A 6434-nucleotide genomic window follows, 5' to 3' on the forward strand; every position below is an offset into this window, starting at 1 on the left:
GTAGTCTGATGTACCCGTAAGTTACTGATTTCAAAAAGCCGGAAAATGTTTTTAACCTGTTTCGATGCATGATTCTAGGTTAGGCTTACTCGAAAATGTCCCCTGAAAGTTTACTTGATGTAGTCTGATGTACCCGTAAGTTACTAATTTCAAAAAGCCGGAAAATGTTTTTAACCTGTTTCGATGCATGATTCTAGGTTAGGCTTACTCGCAAATGTCCCCTAAAAGTTTACTTGATGTAGTCTGATGTACCCGTAAGTTACTGATTTCAAAAAGCCGGAAAATGTTTTTAACCTGTTTCGATGCATGATTCTAGGTTAGGCTTACTCGCAAATGTCCCCTGAATGTTTACTTGATGTAGTCTGATGTACCCGTAAGTTACTGATTTCAAAAAACCGGAAAATGTTTTTAAACTGTTTCGATGCATGATTTAGGTTAGGCTTACTCGCAAATGTCCCCTGAAAGTTTACTTGATGTAGTCTGATGTACCCGTAAGTTACTGATTTCAAAAAGCCGGAAAATGTTTTTAACCTGTTTCGATGCATGATTCTAGGTTAGGCTTACTCGCAAATGTCCCCTGAAAGTTTACTTGATGTAGTTTGAAATTATATATTAATACTGAATATTTTGTTAAAAAGGAAATAAATATACTGAATATTTTATTATAAAAGAATCGAAAAATTTATAGGTTGGAAGTTACTAATTATTTAGAGTATATTACAAAAATTATATAAAAATAGCAACTTGCACGTATTTTGCACATTGACAACTTACACGTATAATGCAAATTGACAACTTGCACGCATTCTGCAAATTGACAACTTGCACGTATTTTACACATTGACAACTTGCACGCATTTTGCATTATAGATAACTTATACGTACTTTGCCTATTAGCAACTTGTACGCATTTCCAAGAAATTCAGCAAAAAACATTCTTCCTATTTAGAATTTAATGAAATATATCATATATTTATATTAAAAAATTATGAAAAGTTTCTCTTAAAAACATATATTTCGTAAACTTACAAAATATTTATAACTATTCTCTTGACATTATGGTTATTGAAAGAAATAATGAATATTTCTAGTATTGAAATTTGTCGTTTACGTGCACGTTGTACAAAATAGCTAGGTAGATACCGAAGAAGTGTCACATGTACAGCATGTACAAGTTTTCGACTGTCAAGCCTACTGATTGTGGCATGCTGCAATGCGACGGCTTAAGGCTTATGCTCTAATAGCGTGGGGTGACGTCAAGCCAACATGACGAATCCCCAAGCCAAGGGCTGAGTCTCAACGGATCGCAGCGTGGTTACTGCTCTGCCGAGTACAACACCGCGCCAGGTACCTAAGTCGTTTACAAACGATTCCGAGTCTCTACATCGAACTAGTAACCCATGATCAACCGCTATAGGCAAGACAGATATAACGGACGGATATCGCCCCTATCCAGCGCCTCATTCGGCTAAAATGGCTCGTGCGATAAACGGCGTGTGCCGAATACCTAATAAATCACATTGTATTGAGCCTTTCGACTCACGAGACTCCTAGAGATATCGTTGCTTACTTTGTCTAGAAAGGATACGGCCTTAGAGGCGTTCAGGCATAATCCCACGGATGGTAGCTTCGCACCACCGGCCGCTCGACCGAGTGCGTGAACCAAATGTCCGAACCTGCGGTTCCTCTCGTACTGAGCAGGATTACTATCGCAACGACGATTCATCAGTAGGGTAAAACTAACCTGTCTCACGACGGTCTAAACCCAGCTCACGTTCCCTATTTGTGGGTGAACAATCCAACGCTTGGCGAATTCTGCTTCGCAATGATAGGAAGAGCCGACATCGAAAGATCAAAAAGCAACGTCGCTATGAACGCTTGGCTGCCACAAGCCAGTAATCCCTGTGGTAACTTTTCTGACACCTCTTGCTGAAAACTCTTCAAGCCAAAATGATCGATAGGCCATGCTTTCGCAGTCCCTGTGCACACTGAACAACGGGATCAAGCCAGCATTTGCCCTTTTGCTCTACGCGAGGTTTCTGTCCTCGCTGAGCTGGCCTTAGGACACCTGCGTTATTATTAGATAGATGTACCGCCCCAGTCAAACTCCCCGCCTAGCAGTTTCCTCGAATCGGATCACGCTAGAGTATTGTTGGCGATCGGCGCAATGGCTCACACCACTCTTATGCGCTTGGCTCTAGAAAACCGTGACAGTCGGAACGCAAGTTTTCGACGCACGCTTTCTGCCCAATCGAGTAAGTAAAGAAACGATGAAAGTAGTGGTATTTCACCGACGATATTACTATCTCCCACTTATGCTACACCTTACATGTCTCCTTACAATGCCAGACTAGAGTCAAGCTCAACAGGGTCTTCTTTCCCCGCTAATTTTTCCAAGCCCGTTCCCTTGGCAGTGGTTTCGCTAGAAAGTAGATAGGGACAGTGGAAATCTTGTTAATCCATTCATGCGCGTCACTAGTTAGATGACGAGGCATTTGGCTATTTTTTTATTTATTTTTTTTTTGGCTAGGAAGAGAATGCATTTACGCACGCCGGTCGCCAGGTTGACCAGGCAGCGTGGGACTCGACCCGAAGGCAATACCCACTAAACCTAACTCCTAGTATTGTGCCTGATGGGATCTTATGCGCAGGCAGCACGCTGAACTCAGGTACATCCTACCCTATTCCTTGTCGTTTTATGGACGTTGTTTTTGTCCAAGCTCCAAAACCGTTCAGTCCACCAATCAATACACGCGTAGATATTATTTTTAATTCTTCTTTCTTAATGACCTTTCCTGATAGCAGAAAATTAGCTAAATTAGGTTCCCAGTCCACTCTGGAATGGGTCTTTTCTAAGGCTCGTTTCAGGTATTTAGTGACGGCGTTATGTCTGTCAATCCTTTGTCTGTGGCTCCGATGGCATGTTTGCAAAATATGATCTAGTGTTTCGAGAGCGTTACACCCTGCTCTGCAGAACCTATCTTCATGGCGGCCTCTAGTTGTACGGCTCCTGCACGGCATAGTGTTAATTCTGAGCCGTGTGCAGTTAATGAAATCCCGACCAGATAGGATTTTGGTGCCATCGGTGATCCATCGGTGTTGTTGTGGAACTTTCGATGATTTGGCGAGCGCTCGACCATCTACTGAGTTATGAAGCAGTTTGGCCCATCTATCATCTAATAATTTGACCGAAGTTATAATATTCCCATTATCAGTAAGGCGTTTGACACATTTTTCTAATTCAAGTTGATGGTAACTTGATTCGGTCCTTCCTAAATTTAGAAGTCTTACCCTTCTTCTAAGAGGCACCAACCATCTTAGAGACGGAAGGGATAATCCACCGTCTCTGTCTCTTGCATAAAAGTACGCGTTAGTTGTGTCTGTTGGTAGCCTCAGCCAGGATCTTACGGCTTTTCTTATAGTTGTGTCAAGGCCTTTAAGAAGCCCAAGTGTGGTGTTACCCAGCGTCAATTGGTGGAGTAGTCTAGGAATCCCGAATGTTCTTAAAGCGAATAGCCGTTGCTGAGGTTTTATTGGTGCTTTGGATAGCTTTTCAATAATGCTCTGTAACTTCTCTTTCAGGTCGCACAATACGGCACCTTCCGGAGTAAAAGATACACCTAGATAGGTCCATATTTCTACCCTGGAGAGAGCAGGTAAATCACGACCACCACACCTGAACTTAATACTCTTATCAATAATCGATTTCTTTGCGTGTGGCACATTTCTGATGGTAATAGAGAATGACTTGGCGTTGTTAACTATAAGGCCACACTTTGATAGAAAGTCGTCAGCGTGGTCAAGCAGTACTTGAAGACCTTTTTGAGACGATGCCACAAGAACAATATCGTCCGCAAAGGCTAAGATATTTAGCTTCATTCCCTCCATCATAACCCCGATCTCAGGTGGGGCACTTTCGATAAGTCTGTTAATAATAAGATTGAACAAAACTGGTGACAAAGGGTCTCCTTGTTTCACACCGCTCCTCGGACTAATGGGATCCGAGTACCAGTTTTCATACCGGAGTCTTGTCCAGCTGTCCGTATAGATATTATTAATGTAATCCACACATCTATCAGGTAGGTTGTAAAATTTTAAGGTATCAATTAGTGCCTTATGTGATACCGAGTCAAACGCTTTTGCGACGTCGATTGAAGCAATAAATACAGGTTTAAATTTTTGCCTGTGATACTTTAGTAGATAATCAAGTGCGAATATGTTATATGCACATCCATCGATCGGCTGGAAAGCTGTTTGTCTATAATCAATTTTAATCGACTCTGTCATTCGTTTAGCTAGTATCTTATGGAAATGCCTTGTAATCACTGATGAGACCGTAATCGGTCTGAAGTCGCCGGGATTCTCAGCATTATCCTTTTTGGGAATCAGCGTAGTGTAAGATTCTAATAGTTGTTCGGGGATGTTACCCATGAACAAAAATATGTTATACAGGTTTACCAAGGTGTTTGTTGGTATCGATCTTAAAAGGCTAGCTGATATCCCGTCCGGTCCGGGCGCTGAATTTTTGGCCGGGTAGCTCTTAGTTATTTCATTTGGGATTATAGGCTTCCATATGTGCGAGAGATCTTGGGTTCTCGCTTTTTCCGACCCGGGCGATAGCGTAGAATCCCGGTCATAACGTTGGTCCAGAATTGTGTCATTGTGTCTGCTGAAGGTTTGTTAGACACAACTTTGTTATCTAGAATAAATTGGACACACTTCGTTGGGTTTCTTGCCCAATGTAGTTGAGTAATTTTGTATTGGTGCCTCCTAAGTTGTCTCTTATTTTGTCTTTTAGGGTGCTTTCCTCTTTTTGTGCTTTTGATGTGATTTGGTGGTGTTTGTTTTTTTCTGAGGAAAGATTGACTTAAGATAGTCAGTAACTCTTACTTTTAGGTCGCTTAGCGTTATTGCGCTAACTGAGTGGCAGATATTCGTCAGAAATTTATCATTAAATTTTTCTACTGTACTTGAGACTGCCTGTGACAGTGCCTCTAATAGTGCGTTACCGGTGGTATCTGTAGTAACCGGAGAACAAGGCTCGGTGTTATTTTGGTTAGACATCATATTAACGAAATCAGCAACCTGGCTTTTATACTTCGGTGATCTCCTTTGGCCTTTAATGGCCTCCAGAGTTCGACCGGTGTAACAGACAGAAGGCTTTGTTTATATGGGAAGATCCCTTAATCACTAAAGCTGCTTCTTCCTTAGCCATGAGCGCTTGTTCCTCTTCCGTCCATCTGGCTTTCTTTGGCTCTATCGTCGCCATCCTGCTATCATACCACTCTTTGTGTTGCCTTTGTTCGTGCACTCCACGACCTACTACGGTATTAAATACTTTATTACACTCGGGATAGCGGCAAGAATGATTTCCTGTGTCAGTCAGTATGGAAGGGCCTGCGGGCCCCCCGAGTTTGAATTATTCATCCGAGGCTTTGCATTATTACTAGAACCGACTGATAATAGGAACGAGTGGGTTGGCAGCCCACAGGTCCATAGGCACAGAGGTGGCTTAGTTTCCCCCCGAAGGGGTACTCACGGTGGGACCCACGAGGAGGAAGGCCACTTGCTAGCTGAGGTCCCAAAGAACCCCAACCACTCCCACCAAGTAGTTTAAGAGAGTCATAGTTACTCCCGCCGTTTACCCGCGCTTGCTTGAATTTCTTCACGTTGACATTCAGAGCACTGGGCAGAAATCACATTGCGTCAACACCGCTAGGGCCATCGCAATGCTTTGTTTTAATTAGACAGTCGGATTCCCCTAGTCCGTGCCAGTTCTGAGCTGACCGTTGAATGGCGGCCGAAGAGTACGACTGACCGACCGAAGCCGGCACAGAAACCTCGCAGCAAGAAAGATCCGCGGGGGGCCTAGAAACGGGACCGAGCTCGGATCTAAGTCACAAGAACAATTTCACCTCGCCCAGGCCCGGCACATCGGCCTACGCCCGCTTCCCAACCAAGCCCGGCACGCCCCGATCCTCAGAGCCAATCCTTATCCCGAAGTTACGGATCCAATTTGCCGACTTCCCTTACCTACATTTATCTATCGACTAGAGGCTCTTCACCTTGGAGACCTGCTGCGGATATGGGTACGAACCGGCGCGACACCTACCGTGGCCCTCTCCTGGATTTTCAAGGTCCGAGGGAAGATACGGACACCCGCCGCAACTGCGGTGCTCTTCGCGTTCCAAACCCTATCTCCCTTCTAGAGGATTCCAGGGAACTCGAACGCTCATACAGAAAAGAAAACTCTCCCCGTATTTCCCGACGGCGTCTCCAGTCATTTTGGGTTACCCCGACAACTCTCTTGCGAGGGCCCGACTTGTAAACGGTTCCGCTGCCGGGTTCGGAATAGGAACCGGATTCCCTTTCGTCCGATGGGTGTGAAATTTTATTCAAAATAAAATACACCAACATCAACATAGGATTTCTCC

The 6434-nt window shown here is 43.9% G+C and overlaps 1 pseudogene; it reads right to left on the reverse strand.

Moving 5' to 3' along the window:
- Positions 1-1269: 1269 nt before the first annotated feature.
- LOC113381132 overlaps positions 1270-6434 on the reverse strand; it is a 6935-nt pseudogene continuing 1770 nt past the window's right edge.

Source organism: Ctenocephalides felis, unplaced genomic scaffold (assembly GCF_003426905.1).
Source record: "Ctenocephalides felis isolate EL2017-DRISC unplaced genomic scaffold, ASM342690v1 CF-g0.4_SCAFFOLD_02623, whole genome shotgun sequence".
In the NCBI taxonomy this organism is placed as follows: Eukaryota; Metazoa; Arthropoda; class Insecta; order Siphonaptera; family Pulicidae; genus Ctenocephalides; species Ctenocephalides felis.